This window comes from Schistocerca piceifrons, chromosome X (assembly GCF_021461385.2).
Source record: "Schistocerca piceifrons isolate TAMUIC-IGC-003096 chromosome X, iqSchPice1.1, whole genome shotgun sequence".
Classification (NCBI taxonomy): domain Eukaryota; kingdom Metazoa; phylum Arthropoda; class Insecta; order Orthoptera; family Acrididae; genus Schistocerca; species Schistocerca piceifrons.
The window spans coordinates 215,721,239-215,745,871 of NC_060149.1; the positions used below are offsets into that span (position 1 = coordinate 215,721,239).

General features: G+C 40.2%; 1 protein-coding gene and 1 pseudogene across 1 annotated transcript in view; one reads left to right on the forward strand and one right to left on the reverse strand.

The window, feature by feature from the left end:
- The window catches only part of LOC124723082 (actin-like protein 6A), a 102,094-nt gene that overhangs the window by 56,690 nt on the left and 20,771 nt on the right, over nt 1-24,633 (reverse strand). The gene's annotated exons all lie outside the window — the stretch shown is intronic.
- On the forward strand, nt 12,529-12,646 carry LOC124723838 (annotated as a pseudogene).

Genomic DNA, 24,633 nt, shown 5'->3' on the forward strand with positions numbered 1-24,633 from the left:
AACGACAAAGTCTCCAGTCGAAGCATCCAGGGCCACCACCACAAAAAAAAAAAGGCCGAGGCCATTCACATGTGTGCAGAAAAGGTTATGCTGACGTTCTGCTTTGAACGAGATGGCCTCCTCCTGATTCACTTCCTGCAACATGGGACAACAGTGTATGCCCAGCGTTACTCACAAACTTTGACCATCCTTCGCCAAGCAATCAAATTGAAATGACTAGGCACGGCTAGTTTCTTTTTGAACGCCCCTTATATTACACTGTGGTGCCCATTGTCGTCAAGTCATTTGAAGTCCGCCCGAATAAGCATGAACTAGGAAAGACAGACCAATAATAGCTTTATTTTCTTATGACAGCTGCATGTCACTTCCACGTGGACAATAGGGCAGAGTTACAATATCAATTTACGACTATTTATTCTTCTGCACAGTTAAATTATATAGCGGGTAAAAAAACTAAGCGACAGTATTGCATTTTCATTTTATTATCGGTGCTTGCAATAAAGACCTACTAATTTTAACAGGAATACCGCTGTCGAACAAATGAACGCGCCGAGTATACCTATTACGCGGCTGATGCTGTCACGAAATATTTTGTCGTGAATGTATTACATGAACCGCACACGGTAAGCGTTGATTTATAACTGAAGTGTTTAAGAACGGCACTGTAGTCCCTGAGTGATACGTGTACGTATATAACACAGTATTATGGTGAGCTCAAATACAGCAGGCTAAAAAAACAGTGCCGTGAGTGTCAGTTAAATGACAAATGCCTATAAGAAACAGACTTCTTGGGGTGGCTTTCGAAACATGATGAATATACCGGATATTGTAAAACATGCCATGTAAGCTTTACAGTGAAATACGACTCAGTGAAAGCAGTAAAGCATCATGCGATTACTAAGACTTATATTGATAAGACGCAGGATGTGTTGAACTCCACTGTTCCAAGGTATTTCTTGACTGCGGGAACTAGTCAGGAAGAGGAGGTGTCAGCAACGGAACTAATATTAACATTCATGGAGTGAAATATCACAGTTACCTTCACAAGGCTGTAATAATGCACTCCTATCTCACTTTTTTCCTTCTTCAAGATTCGAAACTATCATTAAAAATTCACTATTGTCGGACTAAAGCTGAAACTACAGTAGTAGAGGATGTATTGGCTACACATTCTCTGCAACAAATTCTGAAGAAAGTTGGTACAACTCCATTCTCGATTGCATGTGATGCCTCAAATAAAGGAAATATGAGAGTATTTCCAATTGCTATTCAGTACTTTGACCAAGAAACGAGCTGTTACAGACTTTTACGAAGTTGCTGACGAAACCTCAACTTCTATAGCAACGAGGCTTGAAGAGAGCATCATTCAGGCTGGCCTTTCAGGATCGCAACGACGGTAGATGGTGCGGACAACTGTTCTGTCAATTACGGGAGAAACCAATCTGCTTTCGTGGAATTGAAAATATGTTTGAAGCACTACATCTTATTACAGGGCATTGTCACAAGCATGTACTGCACAATACTGCGAAATATGGTCTTAAACTGTTGAATCGTTAGTGGTTAAGATATTTAATGAGTTTTCTTCAAGCGCATAGAAGGTAAGTGAGCTGAAGAACTTTCTTGAGTCCCTGCAGCCCTAGTACTACACACTAATCCGGCATGTTCCAACACGCTTTTTGGCTTTTTTTATGCTGTAGACAGATTGCTCCAGAACTGGCAATTGTTGAAATCCTATTTTCTAAGCCCATGAAAATGGCAGTGAAGTGAACGATGAAGTAACGCTCCCAGAGATTTACATTTATTTTGTCCACAACGTTATACATTTATTTAATACAAACATACAACGCGTGGAAAGTGATTATATACAGATAACTGTAATATATTCTGCATTCCTGAAGTTGCGTACAGAAATTATTAATAGACAAAGAAATAATTTCTTTGGATTCAAGGGATACAAAAGCTGAAAAAATGTTCATAATATGAACAAGCAAAATTTCTCATAGAAGCTCAGCAAGTCCATACTACGATTCTGGTCTATCTACAAAAATGGCTTGACTTCAGTCAGGATTTTCGAACTTAGCTCTCGGTTCAATCTTGAAGAGCTCCTTGAAATGGAGAACATAATGCAACTTGCAGATTATTTCAACATAAATGTAAACGGCGACGAACTATTTTCTGAAATATGTGCATTGAACGACTTCTTGCCATTCATTACGGGCTTACCAGACGCAAACAATTCCAACAAATGGGTAAGATTTTTTATGAAATGGCACATAATTTGCTGAAAGTTGTTCAACTTGCGTTAGCAGTGCCAACGTCCAATGCGTTTGTAAAGTCGATTTTTAGTGTGATGCTAAATATCCGGAGCAATGAAAGCAACGGACAAAGTGGAAATTGTGAAAGCCGAACTATTTGTGAATTTTAACTATCGTCTGAAATGTTCTGAATTTGCTAAATTTGTGAAATCCGACAACAGGAAAGAACTTTTTAAAGCTGTGAAGTAAGGAAAGAAGTACAGCAAAAAAACTAAAGACTCGCACAAATGACTGGATCCGCAGTATTAACTGTGAATGTCGTGTTAAATAAATGCGTGCTTCCCGTTGCAGCAGCTATAATGTATGTATTGTGTAATGTGTTGTGAATAACAATAATAACAATGCATTTTTCAATTGTTCAGTTTTGGCTCCAGTTAAGGCTGCGTTCACAGTGGCACCGATAACGGTCGTCAGACGGCGACGCGAAAGGTCGGCCGATAACATCGGACGACAGCTTTGTCACGGTGCGTCCGATCTCATTCGCCAGTTTCTGACGGGATCGAGCAGGTTAGGTTACTACAGAATATATTCTGTGTATGAAGTACGTTAGATTTTAACCTCAAATTTATTTTGGATACCACGGCGCTTCTGTGATTGGAGAAGAGTGTTGCAATGCGATGTTTGCTATTAAAAATATGACGAATGAGAGATCTGTCTCGAACAGAACGTGTCGAGTACTGTACACACACTCTTCAGTTATTTGAATTACCAGACAAGTTTTACGAAATATCTATCTAGTACGAAAATACGTAGTTTCAATGATACATCGCACTAAGATATAGACAAAACGCGTTGTTCACAATATGGTTTATTATTAGGATACAGTGGCGACTTCTGTGTATAAAGATTTTGTCAATGAGGTTATGAGCAGATAATTGTGAATTTACATGGTGAAAGTGGATGTTTCTATTATATGATGAATGTACAAAATTTGTGTGTGAGTAAGCAAGTATTATTTAATTGATTAAAAAGATAGACTTTTGGTTTCACAGTAGCTCATTTTATTCTAAAAACGGTGAATATTAATGCAATACAGGCAGTTGGTATAATCAGATTTTAATACTGAAAACCTCACTGCTCTTTGAACAATTGCCCAGTGGATATGAGAAAGGACGAACAAGATTTCTGAGGGCAGTAGACTATTATTTCTGATTCAGTGAATCTTTTAATAAAGAATATCGACTATTACAGTGTCTTTTGTGGCACGTGCACGAAGCATAGCTCCAAAATTTTAAAAATTTCGTAGTATTTGGGGCGTACGAGTGGAAATATTTACTTTAAAATTAGCATTTAGCGCATCGTAAATAGCATCCAACATATCGTATAAAAACTTTGAAATTTACTTTTCAGCAAGCAGTATAGGCCTAATCACTGGAAAGATGTAACTTCCAGATCTTGAATATCGAAGTGTCACTTCTAGTTTTACCTGAGCCAGAACTGCATCTGTAATGTGAGAATGAATTTTTTAATAGAGCTCAAATCACACCTCTACAAGCACTCGAAATCTATTTCGTTGAATTTATTTGAAGTTGTGCAGATGTATGGCAGTTAACCTTCCGTGACTATCATTCAGCATACGTGGGAAAGACAAACACAAATTGTGGGATAAGATACCCTGAACACTTAAAGCATTGTAAAGTAGAAACACACATGTGCTCCACATTTGGAAACTACTTTATGTAACAGAATTTTCAGCCTACTGGCATAAAAACGCCAGTAAACATAACAATAATTTGCAGACAGCTTTTGTCCCCCTTCCAGAACACAAAAAGATCAACTACAGTAACTTCAGTCATAAGATACTCTATCCCTGTTACTTGAGCAAATTATTTTTCGAGATTATAATCTGCACCTAAAATTTCCGATTAAGATTTTCCCTACTAGTGGTTTCCATTAAACCTGCGATTTCAGTTCATAGATTCCGAATTATGTAATGATTATATTTTTCTGCCTCAGGATGGCACAAGCTGCTCCTTTGACCAAACGTATCAGTTTCTCACAAACCATGTTTCGTGTCGTGTCGGCCATTAAGATTGGAAAAACAAACTGTTTTGAATTTCAGAGATTGTCGTCCGAAATCTGCACGCTCGGACGATGATGTCTGCTACATTGTGACCGCGCATGTAATGGCGTACTGATTTGAAAAGATCCGCCGTCTTGGGACGATGTCGACCGTCGGCGGAATCAACCGATATCGGTGTCACTGTCACCGCAGCCTAACATTGGCAACCCTGTTCCCAGAATTAACGTTTAAGACATTTTTTATCGATCGGGCCAAATTTCTCGTGTTCACAATGTTGATGCGCGCCCGATTTAGCGTTTAGCATTTATAATTTTCCCGCGAGTTATGGAGAAATTAATTCACGAAATTTACGTTAAATAACGCTTGCCGTCAACTATTGTTTACAAACTTTACATGGTTACGTTTCTTGACACCAGGTAACTCTACTCAGCAGATCTGAGGCGATAAATGGATAGAAGTCGGAAGAATTCGTCCTATATCTCCTGCCGCTGTCAAGCGCTACTCAACATGGTGGCCAACTATACTGCGCACGTACAGCTTCGAGATTATTCTCGTCGTAACTCCTTTGCGTTATTCGAACCATATGTATAAAAATAGGGCTAGTTTACACCCATGCTCACTTGCGGCAAATGTTTTCGGTTCAAACACAGCACCAGTTACACATTTTTAAATGCTTAGTAAGTCGTGTTTTAAGAATTTATTCTCGTTATCAAATGCAAATATTAATGTAAGTATTTTTTGCGATGGTTTACAAAAACAATGTGAGTGATAGTTTGCGTGTATGTGGTTTTCCAAATAACCAAGACAGCACAGTACCTGGTAATCTCAAAAAGACGATTAGTGCAGAAGACGCAGAACAACACATATGCAAGCGCCACACAAAATACTTATGTAAACATTTGCACCTGACAACAAGAATAAATTCTCGAAACATGTTAAGCATGAAAAAATACGTAACTGGTGCAGTGTTTCATTCCAACGTATTTATGTGATGAATGACAGCTGCAGGCTTTCCAGAAACATCGGAAATCATGTATGTAATCAAGTCAAACTTTTGTACTTCCCAGACAGTTACCAGTTCCAGTTACATCAGCGGTTTTTATTAGATGATAAAGCATTATTAGATAATAAACAAGTCCCTGACAAGAATTGTCATGCTTATTATGTGCGAAAATATAAGGGGGTACTGTACGTAACTTTTATTGCGTAAAACATTATTTCCAACATATTATATTATTTTCCCACATTTTACACCTTTTTTTCTAGTCCCTGGAAAAGTGTAAAAACGGGGTTTCAGTGTAGTTTGTTTTGTGGGACTTCAACTTGGTTGTAATTGTGAAAGATGTTGCTGAAAAAAGAGCAATTTTGACAATCAGGCTATAGGAGGCAGTATACGTCTTTCTAGGGCAGGCCGTTCCAACAGTGCCCCCTGGGCAGGTGTGTGCGTGCGGAGGTGGCGGGGAAACAGCATGTGACCCTGGCGTTTTGCTAGAGACAGGGAATATTTCCCATAAATTTAAACATTTTCACCAAAAATTCAACATTATCTGAATTCCAGTTCAGAGCAGAAGTTAAGACATGCTACATTATCTGATGCTCATCACACTATGAAATCACTTTATCCCTTAAAAATTGATTGCATCCTATAAACAAGAATGGCGTATGGTTCTTTGACTCAGCAAAATTGTGCACTAGAAACGCTATTTCACCTGCTGTAATTTTAATAGGGCAATTCTGTCTTTCTGGAGAAGAATGCTTATTCAAACGTTACATTGTCCATACCAACTATAAGCCTTAGAAATTTACACACAGATCTTATGTTAGTGGATTTGTCAGACATTCTATGAATAACGCCCAATAAAATACAAAAAGATTGAAGTTTTGAATGTATATGTGAGTCATGTGACATGTTTTACAGTAAAACACACACACACACACACACACACACACACACACACACACACACACACACAAAATATAATCACCACGAAGTTTTAAGGCATTACCATTGATATCTTTAAAATTACAATTTATACCATTAAAAAAGCTCTTAAAAATATGTCTCTCTAGGGCAGGCTGTTCCAACAGTGCCCCACAGAGCAGGAGCACTCACCAAAATGTCTCACATGGGAAAGGCCTCAGACACGGCCAACCGATTCGGCTGAAATTTGGCAGGTCGCTTGTGAAACTCACCCCTAAAGGGTATGACGAGCAAACGATTCAAAATTGGCGGAATCTATAGATAATTGTAAACAGAGCATTTTTCATCAGGTATGGTGTCCGCAAACGCATACTTTTCCGTAAACCGAAGAAAGAAAGTTTTACAACTGCCACTTATTTACCCACATGAAAAACGCTTTTCGGAGAGAACGCCGTCAAGGTAACTGGCTGGGAAGCCAATCTGGAACGCCGAGAAACAGACTGCCTGCTTCCGGTAGTGCATTGATAATACATCTGTCTTGCAATACTTTTACAAACCAAAACACAGCGTCGGTAACTTCCCGCTTGCTGTCGTCTATGACAGGCCCCCAGCTATATATTTCAGCACTGGTCGAAGAGTGTACATTCTCCATTATTCAGATTATGCAGTTGAAAGATATGACACAACAAACAATAACTAGTTACTACGGCAAAAACAGGAAAGCTAATTACTGCATTATACATACAGTACAAGTCATATGTTATTTACGGAAGTTCACTGTATTCTTTCACAAAACATATTTTATTTATTCGCCGGATTAACGATGAAAAATCATTACGTGTATCCTCGAGGTTCGCGGCAGCCTGAAGATGGAAAACAACTCTTTCCGATTAACTTCTATAAGATTCGTGCTGAACACCCTCACTCTTCGAGGTTCACAACTATGATATGATGAACAGACGACCGGGACAACATAACTCTCCCCGCGTACATTCTGTCCCGTGCATCGCTGTAAACCAGCTTCGCGCGGTTGGCTATCTGTGGTCCCTCGTGAGGAATTCGCAGCACCATTACTCAGAGTTGTTTTCATGTGGCAAGGCTAAAAAGTTTCAGAAAAATATGTGTGAAATCTTATGGGACTTAACTGCTAAGGTCATCAGTCCCTAAGGTTACACACTACTTAACCTAAATTATACTAAGGACAAACACACACACCCATGCCCTTGGGAGGACTTGAACCTCCGCCGGGATCAGCCGCACAGTCCATGACTGCAGCGCCCAGACCGCGCGGCTTTAAAGTTTAATTCTGTAATAATTCACGTCGTTTAGGAAATTAGTTTGCCTACCTTATTACAATTATTATTCCGGGTTGAGTTGCGTACCTTACTAAGCCCCCTATCCCTACGAATTCTGATACAAAAAAACTACAATTTAAAAAAAATGAAAATCCTACAGTTTCTTCGAGATTCGAATACGACGGGTTCTCTGCTTCCCAGCTAGTTACCTTGGCCGTTGCGCAGTCGGCGCTCTCCCCGAAAAGCGTTTACCATGTGGGTAAACAAGTGGCAGTTGTGAAAGTTTCTTTCCTCGATTTCTGGAAAAGTATGCATTTGTGGACCCCGTACCTACTGATGAAAAGTGCTCTATTTACAATTATCTATCGATCCCGCCAATTTTTAATCGATTGTTTGTCATAACCTTTAGGGATGAGTTTCACAAGAACGGGAGGGTGCTGACACAAATTATCTTAGAGTCCTTCGTCTTAGGTTGTACACAAGCGACCTGCCAAATTTGAGCCGAATCAGTTGGCAGTGTCTGAGGCCTTCCCATTGTCAGATGCTGTTTGTTGGGGGAAAACAACCTCACTGCTCTTGACCGCATTTACGAAAAATCCTAGTTAAAACAGTGACTGCAATGGCCCTCTGCATCAACTGGAGAGATTTCTAGTTACTGATACGGTTGCATGCCCGCAGTGACTTACTTGTAGCAAAGTACTCATTATGCTAATAAGTGTAACTTACAGCATCATTATACACACCTGCAAGCAGAGCATTACGAGCAGGTAGAAAGCGGAGCATACACTGAGCTAGGCTTAAAAATAATACACAACAAGGCATAAGTTTAAAACAGAATTCATAGTACAGAGGTTGTAGAACTATGTAGTATTAATACTTTCCTTTCCAGGTGAATGTCAGTGAAGAAAACTCAACAGTTCAAGCAAGTACATTACAGCAGAGCCTTTTCATCCTCATAAAATCGTGTATGACAGCAGTTACAAAACGTTTATTTCCAAGGGAGTTGCAGGCAGTTGAAGGTGTTTGCCTTTCGAAGCAACCAGTGGAGTGTCGAATCCTGGACATGACAGTGGGCTTAGGCAAACAGCTCAGCAAAAGTAGGAAAATATTCTTGCATTTTTGCTCACTCTTGATGAAAGTACAGATACTTATAACTGACTGCATTCAACTTTCAATATTTGTTTGTGGTGTCGATATGGCACTGTTAGTAATTGATGAGCTGTCAGATGTGGTACTGCTCAGTTACCCATCCTACAAACTGTTTGTGATTAATGGATAGTATGTATTTGCCATGAGGCAAGCTCCATTCTGTAGCCACAGATGGTGCATCTAAAATTATCTAGCATCACCAGGGTTACGCTTCTTGTTTAAAAAATAAATTCAAAAGTGAAATTGAGAAAGACCTTGTGACTATTCACTGCTTCATTCACCACGAGGTTGTGTACTAAAACAGAGCAGCTCAGTCATGTAATTATAGTTCTGGTCAAATGTCTTAATTTTACATATCACAGCATAAATCACTGCTGATTCCGATTGCTGGAAGATATGGAAGCCTTGCCACAGAACAGTTTGTTGTGTTAGTCAGAGGAGAATTCTTGAATTTTCATTGCCGTTCTGGATGAAATATATGTTTTACTTTAAATGAAAGAGGAAGAAGTTAACTTAAAGATTTAAAATGGATTGCAGGCTTAGCATTCCTAACAGGCATAACTATGCACCTCAAAAATTTAAATATATAATTGTAGGGCTAAGTGCAGTTAATAGGTGACATTCACGACAAAATGAGCATTCATGGGAAAGTTACACTTGTTTGAGACCCAAATGAGTAAAGAAAGTTTAACAATCTTCAATCTTCTTTGAAACTACCTGAAGGTACCAGTTTTTGTGAGCACCAAACTGAGATAATGCAATTCATCTTGTCTTTTGAAATAAAATGCCAAGAGCTCACCATTCTGTAATAAAATTGTTCAGCACTCCTTTCTTGGTATCACCCAATGATTTATCAACATCACTCCAGTTAGAAGTTACAGATTAGACAAATACAAATCTGATGAAAGACAGATAGTACAACAAGCTGAATTTGTCACGATGGTATCATCCATTACAGCAAAAAATATCTCCCAAGCTGCACAAAAATACCACATAGATCATATACATGTTTGTGTCTACATACTGTTGTGAGCAGCTTTTCTGAGCAATGAAAAGAATAAAAACGAGAGTACAATCTTTTCTTCAGGACCTGACAATGAAGAGCATCTTCCGCATTAACACTGCGAACACTTTGACACTCAATATTTCCACCATTAATCTGAAAAGAAAATGTCAGATTTCAAAAGCTCAATAAAAACATTCAATAATTTTAAAACAATTGTTTCTTATTTCCTTAACTTGCTTATTTCTCAGACATAGCATGATGCTACGTCATAGTGACTACGACTATGAGACTGGTGATTGTGTAAGGTACAGCCGGCAGATTACAAGACTCTGTCATGATGGCCATTCGATTGTTCACTGTGAGTGACAATACTCCATGGAGTAGTGAGTGCTCCGCAGTGCAGCTGGGAGTGTATGAGCTGTACGGGCCTGTTCAAAGGGATATAAGACAGGAACTAATATTGAGCATGGAGCCTCCAACTGCTGCAAATTCTTTGGTCCATTCTTCAGACTTTGGCAGATGGCACATCGGATTTAGTCAAATTAGCCATGGCCTTGGAAAGAGGAAAATGCTCTTCAGACTAGTGTGTTGGCAGCACCTGCTCACAGAGGTGTGCACGAAATCAAACGGAAACCTTACAAACTAATCAAGAGATTTATCCCAAAATGTCCTTTTTCTGATAAATATGGCTGCAGATACAGTTGCCTGACATCAGTACTGCAACTGGCTATTGCAGTCGGTGCATGATGGAGAGGTTGATCCTGAAATGCTCTTTATTCTAGTAAAGTAGGGCTTCATCTATTGGGATACATGAACTTTTACAACAATCAGTGTTGAAGGTCTGAAAATCCTCATCAGTTCCTCTCCTCCTCCTCCTCCTCCTCCTCCTCCTCAGATGACTGTATTTATACCAGTAGCAGAAAGTATTTCTGATATTAAGAACTATCCTCATAATACTCTCATACACACATCACTGCTGTGTGCTCTTGCATTGTCCTGTATGAAATAACAATCCCTCTTTTCATTTGCTGTTAGTTATAAAAAAAGTTTACAGCATATTGTTTACAAACCTATCGAAAGTTACAGTTTAGCTGGAAAAGCTCAATCCAGTAATATGTGTTGCTCCAACTGAACATTACACTCCTGTTTTCACATCACACAGAAATGATAAGGATTTTCAGAACTCCAACATCAACTGTTTTTTAAGTTCATGTAGTCTGATAAACGCAGCCACACTTCATCAGAAAAAAGGAGCATTTAAGTATCAATCCTCCCCACCATGCACAGACTGCAGTAGCCAGTATCAGAATCTGAATTTTTCAGTTGATGCACTACAGTTATTTTGTAAGATTTCAGTTTGATTTTGTGTACAGGTCAGAGCAGATGCAACAAACACTAGTTTGAAGTGCTGTATAGCTAAACTTAATATGCCACCTGCTGAAGTCCAAGGCAAGATCTGAAGCATATGTGGCAATCAGAGCTTTCCTACCCTTATTGGTTCCAACACAACACCAGATGCAGTGTATGCATTGTATGTGAAACACACCATAAATACTGTTCATACAAGAGACAACCCTACTGCTGAACTACACTTTGTCAAGATAAAAAACACATGAAAAATGAAAGAAAGGTCATTCATGAATATATCTTTGTAGCGATACATATAAAACACTATTTATCCACATGTAGTACACTCCTGGCTACACAGAACTTTAAGAAAGTTATCTACAGCACAATCCTGCACAAAACAACTCAGTATACTACCATTCATCATTTTAGTAACAATTAACATTCAATATGATTACAAAGCCACATAATTGAAATGCATACTCATGTAAATGAAACAAAACTGATCAAACCCCTGAACTGCGAACAAAGTATTAATGATCTCCTTGCACCACTAAAGAACACAGACAATTTCTAGGAAACTATAACTTCGTAACTCAAGCAGTTAATCAGGCCTCAAAGGAAGTGTCTCATGCTCCTAGATTCTGTTAGTGGCACTGCAATGAATAAATTATTCATGGTTTAGGAAATCGGGCAGATAAGCTGTTCCTCAGCTGAGGGGTCATTAATACATAATAAAGATGTAACACAATGAACAATCAGTACAATAATGATTCTGAGATGTCCCACATGTCAATAAACATGATGCATGAATCATAGATCACAAGCAGTCAACTGCGAGAAAACCTCTGTTATTTGCATGCAGATCTCTGGCAGTAAGCACAAGAGAATGCCGTATGGCCCCTCACAGACTGTCGATTCAAGTATGCTCCCTACATGTTCCAAAATCATCCCATTCTTCTATGGAATAAATGTCTCTTTGGCAACACTGCTCAAATCTGGTGATAAAATAAATGAAACAATTTTTAATCATAATGTTTGTGGCCTGACTCATGCAAATACTCTTACTCTCAAATTACTAGAGTTAATGACATTTTGTACAGCCAGTCATTTGATTGTTACAAAAATGTATCACATTAACTAATTGTAGTGGTATAATAACAAAAAATTTAAACTCTATTTTATGGATCTGGTTCATTCCAATTTAAGTTGACACATTTTCTTAATCTACAGTACGTCAGACTAAAGTTGCAGTTGTATTGTGAAGGCAATCACAGTTGACAGTTTCCCCATATTTTCCTATGTGTGCTATTGCTTCACCTCTGGTGGCCCACAAACAACATATGACAACATGAAAATAGTGTTTTGAGTGGATGAGGGTGCACTTAACTTGAAAATTTTCAAACATTACACAACTGCTTTCTTACAATATTCATATTTACAATAAAAATCAGATAGCCCGATGTTTAGAAGCCAACAGCCTTGTCGCAGTGATAACACTGGTTCCCATCAGATCACCGAAGTTAAGTGCTATCGGGCTTGGCTAGCACTTGGATGGGTGACCATCCGGTCTTCTGAGTGCTGTTGGCAAGTGGGGTGCAGCCCTTGTGAGACAAATTGAGGAGCTACATGATCGAGAAGTAGCAGCTCCAGTCACAAAAACAGGCAACGGCTGGGAGAGAGGTGTGCTGACCACATGCCCCTCCATATCCGCATCCAGTGACACCTGTCGAGAGAGGATGACACGGTGGTCGGCTAGTACTGTTGGGCTTTCTGAGGCCTGTTCGGATGGACTTTAGTTTTAGTTCTATGTTTAGTACTTTATGCAACTGAATACTTCATATATTACCAAATTAAAAGTAGAAATTAAAGCAATCATCAACAAAGCTGGTTTGAATGTCATAGCACTTATTTCAGTATGGTCCTATTAGATGTCAAATGCCCTTTCCTTCCTCCCATCTGAGAACTGGTTCTGCAAGTTGCTGTTTAACGTGGACTCCAAAATCACAGTAGACTTTGACAGGTTTTCCATTTGGAGAAACACACACGCACGCATGCAGGCGCGTGCGCGCACACACGCACACACACACACACACACACACACACACACACACACACAGAGAGAGAGAGAGAGAGAGAGAGAGAGAGAGAGAGAGAGATATCCCCAGCACCAGTGATATTAAGGTAAACTAAAAAAGGAGCCAAAAAGAGGTCTCTCATTCTGATACTTGATCTGTCACATTGATCTATAAAGTTTTCTTCATTGGACGAGGTCAAGACTTTGAATATTTACATTATGTGCTTAAAATGGCATAAATAGCTGACTGTATCTGGCCAATCTGGTTTTTAGTTCTAATGATGAAAATGATTGCAGTCTTATGGAATACGTCACATGAGATGAATAACCCCTTCAGACCCTGCAGGGACTTACCATGCATTAATCAAACTGAAGAGGCCTGAAGTTCATCCTCTAAGATGCCACACATACCCAGAACACCATAAAATGGGCATTTTATAAGCAATATGTTATAAGCAATATGTTGCATATCCCCCCATGAACCATGGACCTTGCCGTTGGTGGGGAGGCTTGCGTGCCTCAGCGATACAGATAGCCGTACCGTAGGTGCAACCACAATGGAGGGGTATCTGTTGAGAGGCCAGACAAACGTGTGGTTCCTGAAGAGGGGCAGCAGCCTTTTCAGTAGTTGCAAGGGCAACAGTCTGGATGATTGACTGATCTGGCCTTGTAACAATAACCAAAACGGCCTTGCTGTGCTGGTACTGCGAACGGCTGAAAGCAAGGGGAAACTACAGCCGTAATTTTTCCCGAGGGCATGCAGCTTTACTGTATGATTACATGATGATGGCATCCTCTTGGGTAAAATATTCCGGAGGTAAAATAGTCCCCCATTCGGATCTCCGGGCGGGGACTACTCAAGAGGATGTCGTTACCAGGAGAAAGAAAACTGGCGTTCTACGGATCGGAGAGTGGAATGTCAGATCCCTTAATCGGGCAGGTAGGTTAGAAAATTTAAAAAGGGAAATGGATAGGTTGAAGTTAGATATAGTGGGAATTAGTGAAGTTCGGTGGCAGGAGGAACAAGACTTCTGGTCAGGCGACTACAGGGTTATAAACACAAAATCAAATAGGGGTAATGCAGGAGTAGGTTTAATAATGAATAGGAAAATAGGAATGCGGGTAAGCTACTACAAACAGCATAGTGAACGCATTATTGTGGCCAAGATAGATACGAAGCCCACGCCTACTACAGTAGTACAAGTTTATATGCCAACTAGCTCTGCAGATGACGAAGAAATTGAAGAAATGTATGATGAAATAAAAGAAATTATTCAGATTGTGAAGGGAGACGAAAATTTAATAGTCATGGGTGACTGGAATTCGAGTGTAGGAAAAGGTAGAGAAGGAAACATAGTAGGTGAATATGGATTGGGGGACAGAAATGAAAGAGGAAGCCGCCTGGTCGAATTTTGCACAGAGCACAACATAATCATAACTAACACTTGGTTTAAGAATCATGAAAGAAGGTTGTATACATGGAAGAACCCTGGAGATACTAAAAGGTATCAGATAGATTATATAATGGTAAGACAGAGATTTAGGAACCAGGTTTTAAATTGTAAGACATTTCCAGGGGCAGATGTGGACTCTGACCACAATCTATTGGTTATGACCTGTAGATTAAAACTGAAGAAACTGCAAAAAGGTGGGAATTTAAGGAGATGGGACCTGGATAAACTAAAAGAACCAGAGGTTGTACAGAGATTCAGGGAGAGCATAAGGGAGCAATTGACAGGAATGGGGGAAATAAATACAGTAGAAGAAGAATGGGTAGCTTTGAGGGATGAAGTAGTGAAGGCAGCAGAGGATCAAGTAGGTAAAAAGACGAGGGCTAGTAGAAATCCTTGGGTAACAGAAGAAATATTGAATTTAATTGATGAAAGGAGAAAATATAAAAATGCAGTAAGTGAAACAGGCAAAAAGGAATACAAACATCTCAAAAATGAGATCGACAGGAAGTGCAAAATGGCTAAGCAGGGATGGCTAGAGGACAAATGTAAGGATGTAGAGGCCTATCTCACTAGGTGTAAGATAGATACCGCCTACAGGAAAATTAAAGAGACCTTTGGAGATAAGAGAACGACTTGTATGAATATCAAGAGCTCAGATGGAAACCCAGTTCTAAGCAAAGAAGGGAAAGCAGAAAGGTGGAAGGAGTATATAGAGGGTCTATACAAGGGCGATGTACTTGAGGACAATATTATGGAAATGGAAGAGGATGTAGATGAAGATGAAATGGGAGATATGATACTGCGTGAAGAGTTTGACAGAGCACTGAAAGACCTGAGTCGAAACAAGGCCCCCGGAGTAGACAATATTCCATTGGAACTACTGACGGCCGTGGGAGAGCCAGTCCTGACAAAACTCTACCATCTGGTGAGCAAGATGTATGAAACAGGCGAAATACCCTCAGACTTCAAGAAGAATATAATAATTCCAATCCCAAAGAAAGCAGGTGTTGACAGATGTGAAAATTACCGAACTATCAGCTTAATAAGTCACAGCTGCAAAATACTAACACGAATTCTTTACAGACGAATGGAAAAACTGGTAGAAGCCAACCTCGGGGAAGATCAGTTTGGATTCCGTAGAAACACTGGAACACGTGAGGCAATACTGACCTTACGACTTATCTTAGAAGAAAGTTTAAGGAAAGGCAAACCTACGTTTCTAGCATTTGTAGACTTAGAGAAAGCTTTTGACAATGTTGACTGGAATACTCTCTTTCAAATTCTGAAGGTGGCAGGGGTAAAATACAGGGAGCGAAAGGCTATTTACAATTTGTACAGAAACCAAATGGCAGTTATAAGAGTCGAGGGACATGAAAGGGAAGCAGTGGTTGGGAAGGGAGTAAGACAGGGTTGTAGCCTCTCCCCGATGTTGTTCAATCTGTATATTGAGCAAGCAGTAAAGGAAACAAAAGAAAAATTCGGAGTAGGTATTAAAATTCATGGAGAAGAAATAAAAACTTTGAGGTTCGCCGATGACATTGTAATTCTGTCAGAGACAGCAAAGGACTTGGAAGAGCAGTTGAATGGAATGGACAGTGTCTTGAAAGGAGGATATAAGATGAACATCAACAAAAGCAAAAGAAGGATAATGGAATGTAGTCTAATTAAGTCGGGTGATGCTGAGGGAATTAGATTAGGAAATGAGGCACTTAAAGTAGTAAAGGAGTTTTGCTATTTGGGGAGCAAAATAACTGATGATGGTCGAAGTAGAGAGGATATAAAATGTAGGCTGACAATGGCAAGGAAAGTGTTTCTGAAGAAGAGAAATTTGTTAACATCCAGTATTGATTTAAGTGTCAGGAAGTCATTTCTGAAAGTATTCGTATGGAGTGTAGCCATGTATGGAAGTGAAACATGGACGATAAATAGTTTGGACAAGAAGAGAATAGAAGCTTTCGAAATGTGGTGCTACAGAAGAATGCTGAAGATTAGATGGGTAGATCACATAACTAATGAGGAAGTATTGAATAGGATTGGGGAGAAGAGAAGTTTGTGGCACAACTTGACCAGAAGAAGGGATCGGTTGGTAGGACATGTTCTGAGGCATCAAGGGATCACCAATTTAGTATTGGAGGGCAGCATGGAGGGTAAAAATCGTAGAGGGAGACCAAGAGATGAATACACTAAGCAGATTCAGAAGGATGTAGGTTGCAGTAGGTACTGGGAGATGAAAAAGCTTGCACAGGGTAGAGTAGCATGGAGAGCTGCATCAAACCAGTCTCAGGACTGAAGACCACAACAACAACAACATGTTGCATATAACTACACTCAGAGTACGGCACAGGTGCTTCACTAAACCATTTGTAACTGCATCTTACTATGTTATCTGAAGGAAGGATTGAATACAGTGAAGCCATAAATTATATCTCCTTCCCACTGTTATTCTTCAGCTGCAGCCAGCCAGGTAAAAACACTGGCTACAAAACTGATGGTACGATTTTCCAGTGCGAACAATTATGACCTTCTGCTACAGCTACTGTTACAGTAAAACAGTACAAATCAAATGGAAGTTGGACTAAAATAATGTTTAAATCATGATTAATAAGTAATTCCATATGATATCTTAACATTTGCTGTGACTTGGTATTATTCATAGAGGAGGTGTGCTTGCTTATGTTCAACAGCCTCTGTAAGTCCACAGCTTTGCAGTAAATTATGAGGTTCTACAAAACAATAGCAACAATGATTTTTTCACCACATACTTGCTGAAAGTCATTAATAAGCCTAAATAAATGATAATGAGTACGATAAAATTTAACTCGTCCCAAACCCGTCTGTGAGAGGAGGAGGAGGAGGAGGAGGAGGAGGAGGAGGAGGAGGAACACTTCTATAACTTCTATAAAAACCCTTGGTTCAGCTGGCTCTGGGTGGCAGTACCTCGTGAAGGCCCCTCATGGGGGTTACAATGAAGATCTCAATGGCGATGATGGTATAAGAGAAGGTTCAAAAATGGCTCTGAGCACTATGGGACTCAACTGCTGAGGTCATTAGTCCCCTAGAACTTAGAACTAGTTAAACCTAACTAACCTAAGGACATCACACACATCCATGCCCGAGGCAGGATTCGAACCTGCGACCGTAGCGGTCTCGCGGTTCCAGACTGCAGTGCCAGAACCGCACGGCCACTTCGGCCGGCTATAAGAGAAGGACTTTGGTATGGAGAAACTCGTGGAAGAAGCAATACTATCTACTCTAGGAAGAGGATTAAATCCAGCAGTACCTGTCTTATACTGAGCTGCTACCTGGTAGGGATCTGTTCACTATGTGAGATGCAATCTTTCCTGTACATCTTACCTTCAAAAGTAAAAGTTGGTTCCAGTTAGCATAGTCTAATCACCAAACCAATAATCAGTATGGATAAGAAACCTTTATGCAATCAGAATACTCTATGGGACCAATTCTCCACCATACCCACAGGTAAAGTGTCAAATAGTCATGTGGATTCTGGGGGGACAACTGCATAAAGTGTTGGATGGATTGGAGCACGCTGACAATCACACATGCAAAATTAAATCCAAGCAACTGAACTACATTGCAACTTTAAAAGTCCAGCCTCTCATTAAACTTGGAAAGTTAAAAACAATAACAGATTTTTTACATAAAAGAGCGTTATGAGTGCATCTGTATAGGAAACTTGTTACAAGGACAATGAACCTTTTGAATCAAACAGATACAAAAGCTACAGAGGAAATCCAAAAGCAGCATATTAAAAAGTGCGCCTATTTACAGCACAGGTTTCATCATTTCTAAAATGGTACAACCCACTAAATGAAAACAAACAAACATGCTGGATTGATCGATATGACAAGTCTCTACCAAAAAGAAAGAAGGTATGGGAAAACTGGGATGAAAATAAAAGTCAGGAAAACAGAAACCACCTTCTAGGAAAAAGAAGAGAAGCCACTAGTCTTTTAAAGGAGACAGAAAGTTACTCATCAGCACCACTTTGTGAAGATCTTATAGATCATAAGATAAGAAACTATTATCAACTGTTTAAGAAACAACAGACCAAATTTGTATCACCAACTTTTCAACTTGTAAACTCAAAAACAAACCAGATGGCTCACTGTAAATGAAAAACTGTGAGATACCGGCAACCTTTTTTGAAGATTTACTAAAATGCCATGAAACTGAATAAAATTTATCATCAGCAAACAATGTATTCAAAACAATTACTCAATGGCCCCAGATTTAGAAGAAATTATATGCTCACTGAAAAACAATCAGGCAGTTGGTGAGGATGGAATTAAGGCAGAATTATGGAACTCCCTCAATGATGATGTCCTTCTTAAACTTAAAAATCTAATAGGTAAAATCTGGGAGAAAGAAGAAATACCAGAGGAATGGAAAACAAACCTCATATACTGGTATTCTTCTTGGGTATGCAGCCAGATAATGTAGTCATCTTGACACAGTATTTCAACAGACCAACTGGCCACCACCATCAGGTGAGTATGCTGATGCACAATCTCTGCAGAACTGAGTTCCCAAAAGAATCAGCAGCTCCTCTTTACTCTGCAACTGGCCCACCACATGTGTGCGAGCAGCACCACTGCTGCCCTCAAGTGCATGTCAACTAGTATCAGACCCATGAAAGAAATAAGCAAAATGATATACCATTAGCAGAACACTAATTAAAATAATCTTCTGGTTGGAATTAAGACCATTGCTTAATACCAGATAAAACTGGGTTTCATGTCTCTACTTCAAGTGTAACTGTTATCCTGTTAATAATATTATCAGATAATCAAATTTCAATAGATTCCTCTAGAACGAATTTCCAGCGGCGGCAAGCAGGAGCGATTATTTTCAACTCATACATCATCTTATGTCCCTCATTAAGACAGTGTTCTGCCACTATGGATTTCTCTGGCTGGACTGTGACAGTGGTGTTCTATACATCTGTCCTGAATAGTACGGATAGACTGGCCAATATAAAACATCCCACAATGACAAGGAATTTTGTATACTCTGAGTTTCCTCAGTTCCAAGCAAGGAAGCCCATACTAGGGGGCAAGGGGGAGCCAGGACCACCCTTCTCCGTACAGCTCTCAGAGAAAGAAAAAAAAAGGGTAATCAGGTGTTTTTCTTTCAAGAAAATGGTTTAAAAGTCAGTATTATGCAAGATTTTAACAGGGTCAGAACTGGAACTCTTTTATCGCTACTTACAAGTCTCCATTCATCTTTCAAACTATTAAAAACAGTCCACACAACCAGGTCTAGCCCCTAAGCCCCCCACAAACTACTGTATGGGCAACCCTTGGTCCCAAGTGATGCTTTACTGATCCAAGAAGGGCTCTAACCTTAGTTGCTGGTATAAATACACTTTTGATGTCATATCCTCCTAAAATTCTTGAAATTTTCAAGGATATACTCCCAGTGAAAGTAAAAAAAAAGCAACAGCTTTACAAGTATTATTTTATGGTTTACCCGGCAGTCTGAACTGAAGAGTATGACATATTTCTTGGTCAGTATAACCATTCTGCTTAAAAACAACTTTAAGATGATCCAATTCCTGCATCAGAAATGGCATGCACCAAAGTGTCAAGACCCCCATGCACTTGTGTGTTGGATGACAGCTGGTTGCATGAAGACAATAATCAGTATGTGTAGGTTTATGATATACAATATGCCCCAAAGCCCCATTGTCATTTCTGTGAACCAAAACATTAAGAAAAGGAAGTCTACCATCCTTTTCAATTGCCATCCTAAATCTGATACTAGGAAGAGGACAATTAACATGATCCAAAAAGCATTTCACAGCATGAATCCATGAGGCCATGCCATAAAAGTTTCATCAATGTATCTCCAAAACCAAGTGTGTTTACAAAATGAAACCCTGAGCGCCACTTACTCAAAGTCTTTCATCAAAAGATTGGTGACTATGGGAGGAAAAGGAGGCTCCAAATAGCCATGTCAGTTTGCTCAAAATACACTGATGTCAAAAAATTGCACCACCAAAAAATAATTACTGTACAGTAACGAAATTTTGGGAATACATTTGTCTAGGCAACATATTTAAGTGATTAACACTGCAAGGTCACAGGTTAATTAACATTGCAAGGTCACAGGTTAATGTAGGTGCAAGATAAGCCATTGTAAATGTGAAATGCTGCTACATTAATAACTTGTATAAGAGCCAAAATGTTGAATGCAAGCATGCATGCATTGTGTTGTACAGTGCCGGATGTCAGTTTGTGGGATTGAATTCCATGCCTGTTGCACTTGGTTGGTCAATACAGGGATGTTTAATGCTGTTTGTGGATGATGCTGGAGTTGTCATCCAATGATGTCCCATATGTGCTTGCCTGAAGACAGATCTGGTGATCGATCAGGCCAAGGCAACAAGTTGACACACTATACAGCATGTTGGGATACAACAGCAGTATGTGGGTGAGCATAATCCTGATGGACAACAGTCCCTGGAATGCTGTTCATGCATGAATGGCAGCACAAAAGATTGAATCACCAGACTGACATACAAATTTGCCACCAGGGTGTCTGAGATAACCATGAGAGTGCTCCTGCTGTCTTATTGCCATAACTCCATGTGCAGACTCAGTGCGTCTAGTATGCAGACAGGTTGGTTGCAGGCCCTCAACTGGTCTCATTAACCAACACACAGTCATCACTGGCACCAAGGTAGAACCTCCAGCCAGCGCTCCAACGAGCTCTCGCTCGACACAACTGAAGCCAAAGATGGCGGTGGTCTGGGGTCAGTGGAACGCACGCTTCAGCGCACCTGTCTTGGGGCTTTCCTTGAAGTAGCCTATTTGTAACAGTTCATTGTGATACTGTGGTGCCAACAACTGCCCAGATTGCTGCTGCAAATGCAGTACGATGCGCCAGAGCCACAAGCCAAATACAACGGTCTTTCCTCTCGGTAGTGCCACGTGGCCATCCAGAGCCCAGTCTTCTTGCGACCACATTCATTCTTGTGACCACCACTGCCAGCAGTCATGTACAGTGGCTACATTCCTGCCAAGACTTTCTGCAGTATTGCAAAAGGAACATCCAGTTTCTTGCAGCCCTGTTACATGACCTCATCCAAACTCAGTGACCTGTTGATAATGTCGTCTGTTGCCTTAAAGGCATTCTTGACAAACGACAACTCACCATGTGCAATCTCAAAGGCAACTAACGCTTATGATAAACTTGATTTGCATCCTCATAGTGGCATTTAGACATCATCTTCCAGATGTACAAACACGCCTACAAACTTACATTTATGTCGCACTACTACTTCTGGATGTTGCCTCTTTTGTGTCGGTGTATGAATCATTAAATAAGAAATGTATCAATGTTGGTACATGCTGACATAACTTAGTTGTTTCATTGTTGAGTTTCTCACTAATTAACAACAAGGACTCATCCAGGGGAAACCGGGCTGATAAATACCACTGAACTAGAAATGTAATGTTCACATTTTTCGATGTGGGGCCTGAGAACAAAAGCTAAATATTTGGCCAAATTGTTGCTAGGAGTACCCAGATTATTCACATTGGCTAAAGAGGAATCACATGCTTGTGAAACCATACAATCTTGGAGTAACAACAGCTCTAGGATGATGTTTTCTAAGCACCTCATCATCAGGAAAGGAGTTCTTCTTAAGAAGTGAAAGAGTCTTCATTTTATTCATTTGGTGTAGTCTTTGATATGCCAAGTCCTCCCATAAAAGATCCACTTTAGCCAAATAACCTCCACGAGTGGGAAAAGCAATGGCACTGCCTTTTTTGCCTGGAAGAATAAGTAAATTCTGATCTTCTCTTATGGATTGGATGGTCACCTTTTTATACGAGATACAATATTGCTCTGTAGGGGTGGTGCTCGTCGAAGCTTATGGGAGACCTCCACTTCATCTGCAGTAAATCAATAATAAAAACACTCCTATGTGTTGGAGTAACATTTATACCTTTTTCTATGACAGATAACATGATTATCATCCAGTTCCTTTTTAGTGAGATTCATCACAATCCATCGATGGGTGTTGTCATCACATATAGTGGATTAAGCACAAAGCTGGTAAAATGTAAAATGACTGTTTACTGACAGCACTCCTCTGCAATGAGTCTGAAAATGCCCACAAGGAACTATCCATCCATTCCCACGAAGCGGCCGAAAGCCAAGATGAAATCTCCAATTGCAAATAACACGCTGAAGCACCAAAGAAACTGGTATAGGAATGTGTATTCAAATACAAAGATATGTAAACAGGCAGAATATGGCACTGCAGTCAGCAATGCTTATATAAGACAAGTGTATGGCGTAGTTGTTAAATCAGTTACTGCTGCTACAATGGTAGGTTATCAAGATTTAAGTGAGTCTGAATGTGGTGTTGTAGTCAACGCATGAGCAATGGGACACAGCATCTCCGAGGTAGCGATGAAGTGGGGATTTTCCCATATGACCATTTGACGAGTGTACCATGAATATCAGGAATCCACTAAAACATCAAATCTCTGACATCACTGCGGCAGGAAAAAGATCCTGCAAGAACAGAACCAATCGTTCAATGTGACAGAAATGCAACCCTTCTGCTGCAAATTGCTCTAGATATCAATTCTGGGCCATTAACAAGTGTCAGCGTGTGAACCACTCAATGAAACATCATCGATATCGGCATTTGGAGCAGAAGGCCCACTTGTGTACCCTTGATGACTGCATGACACGAAGCTTTACACCTCGCCTGGGTCTTTCAACACCAGCATTGGGTTGTTGATGACTGGAAACATGTTGCCTGGTCAGACGAGTGTCGTTTCAAATTGTATCGAGCAAATGGACGTGTATGGGTATGGAGACAACCTCACGAATCCATGGACCCTGCATGTCAACAGGGGACTGTTCAAGCTAGTGGAAGCTCTGTAATGGTGCGGGGCATGTGCAGTTCGAGTGATATGGGACCCCTGATATGTATAGATACGACTGACAGGTGTCACATACGTAAACATCCTGTCTGATCACCTGCAACCATTTAAGTCCATTGTGCATTCCAATGGACTTGGGCAATTCCAGCAGGACAATGTCACCTCCCCACCCATCCTGAATTTCTAGAGTGGCTCCAGGAACACTCTTCCGAGTTTACACCTTCTGCTGGCCACCACCACTCCCCAGACATGAACATTAGTGAGCACATCTAGGATGTCTTGCAACATGGTGTTCTGAAGAGATCTTCACCCCCTCGTACTCTTACAGATTTACGGACAGCCCTGCAGTAGTCATGATGTCAGTTCCCTCCAGTACCACTTCAGAAATCAGTCAAGTCCATGTCATGTTGCATTGTGACACTTCCGAGTGCTCGCGGGGCCTCTACACGACATTAGGCAGTTGTATTAGTTTCTTTGGCTCTTCAGTATATAAACCTTTGGATATAAAATTCAGTTGCCTATGAGTAAAATGAATGCATTCATGTACTAGAGCAGCCATTACATTTACATCTACATCCATACTCTGCAAGCCATCATACAGTGTGTGGCGGAGAGTATCCTGTACCACTATGAGTCATTTCCCTTCCCATTCCACTCGCAAATAGAGCAGGGGAAAAACGGCTGTCTGTGTGTCTCCATATGAGTCCTAATTTCTCATATCTTATCATAGTGGTCCTTATGTGAAATGTATGTTGACAGTAGTAGAATCATTCAGCACAGCTTCAAATGCTGCTTCTCTACATTTTTCAATAGTGTTCCTTGAAAAGAATGTCACCTTCCCTCCAGGGGTTTCCATTTCAGTTCCCAAAGCATCTCCATAATACTAGTGTGTTGCTCCAACCTGCCGGAAACAATTACAGCAACCCATCACTGAACTGCTTCAACGTCTTCCTTTAATCCAGTGCGGTGCAGACCTCGAACATTCGAGTAGTACTCAAGAATAGGCCATACTAGCATCCTATGTGCCATCTCCTTTATGGACCACTTTCCCAAAATTCCCCCAATTAATCAAAGTCAACCATTTGCCCTCCCTACTACAATCCTCACATGACTATGTCAAGC